Source organism: Cervus canadensis, chromosome 9 (assembly GCF_019320065.1).
Source record: "Cervus canadensis isolate Bull #8, Minnesota chromosome 9, ASM1932006v1, whole genome shotgun sequence".
NCBI lineage: Eukaryota > Metazoa > Chordata > Mammalia > Artiodactyla > Cervidae > Cervus > Cervus canadensis.
In genome coordinates, this window is record NC_057394.1 from 24213154 (window position 1) to 24214757 (window position 1604).

At 44.1% G+C, this 1604-nt stretch overlaps 1 non-coding gene across 1 annotated transcript; it reads right to left on the reverse strand.

Annotated features, from left to right (window-relative positions):
* Positions 1-518: 518 nt before the first annotated feature.
* LOC122447672 lies at positions 519-624 on the reverse strand. Its single transcript, XR_006271332.1, has one exon. It is a non-coding gene; the product is annotated as a U6 spliceosomal RNA (small nuclear RNA).
* Between the last annotated feature and the right edge of the window lie 980 nt (positions 625-1604).

Here is a 1604-nt window from a genome sequence, read left to right on the forward strand (position 1 = left end):
CATCTGCATATCTGAGTTTCTTTATGTGCAGCAATCTTGATTCCAGCTTGTGCTTCATCCAGCCTGTCATTTCTCATGATGCATTTCTGCATATTAGTTGAATAAGAGTGACAATATACAGCCTTGACATACTCCTCTTCCTATTTGTAACTAGTCTGCTGTTTCAGGTCCAGTACCAACTGTTGCTTCTTGACCTGCATGCAGATTTCTCAGGAGGCAGGCCAGGTGGTCTGATATTGTCAAATCTTGGAGAATTTTCCACACTTTGTTGTGATCCACACAGTCAAAGTCTTTGGCGTAGTCAATAAAAGAGAAATAGATGCTTTTTCTGGAACTCTCTTGCTTTTTCCATGATCCAATGGATCCATTTCTTCTAAGGAGTTCTTGCCCACAATAGTAGATACAAGAGTCATTTGAGTTAAATTCACCCAGTCCAGTTCATTTTATTTCATTGATTCCTAAATTGTCAATGTTCACTCTTGCCATCTCCTGTTTGACCACTTCCAATTTGCCTCGATTCATGGACCTAATTCTTCATGAATTTGTGGGTCATCCTTGTGCAAGGGCCATGCTAATCTTCTCTGTATCATTCCAATTTTTGTATATGTGCTGCCGAGTCAGAACTCTCCACTATGACCTGCCTGTCTTGGGTGGCCCTACATGACATGGCTCATAGTTTCATTGAGTTAGACAAGTCTGTGGTCCGTGTGATTACACTGGATAGTTTTCTCTGACTGTGTTTTCTGTCAGTCTGCCCTCTGATGCCCTCTCTCAGTGCCTACTGTCTTAGTGCGATTTCTCTGACCTTGGACGTGGGGTATCTCCTCTCAGCCGCTCGCCTCTCCAGTGCCGCACAGCCACCACTCACTTGATGTGAGAGTTGGACTATAAGGAAAGCTGAGCACCGAAGAATTGATGCTTTTGAACTGTAGTGTTGGAGAAGGCTTTTGAGAGTCCCTTGGACTGCAAGGAGATCCAACCAGTCCATCCTAAAAGAGATCAGCCCTGAGTGTTCATTGAAAGGACTCTTGTTGGAGCTGAAACTCCAATACTTTGGCCACGTGATGTGAAGAGCTGACTCATTTGAAAAGACCCTGATGCTGGGAAAGATTGAGGGCAGGAGGAGAAGGGGGCAACAGAGGATGAGATGGTTGGATGGCATCACTGACTCAACAGACATGAGTTTGAGTAGACTCTGGGAGTTGGTGATGGACAGGAAGGCCTGGGGTGCTTCAGTCCATGGTTTTGCAAAGAGTCGGACATGACTGAGCGACTGAAATGAACTGAATGAACCTGACATTCCAGGTTCCTATGCTGTATTACTCTTTACAACATTGGTCTTTACTTCCATCACCAGTCACATCCACAACTGTGTGTTATTTTTGCTTTGGCTCTGTCTCTTCATTCTTTTCAAAATTAGTTCTCCACTGATCTCCAGTAGCATATTCGGCACCTACTGATCTAGGGAGTTCATTTTTCAGTATCCTATCTTTTTGCTTTTTCATGCTGTTCACGTGGTTCTCAAGTCAAGAATACTGAAGTGGTTTGCCATTCCCTTCTCCAGTGGATCACATTTTGTCAGAACTCTCCACCTTGACCCATCT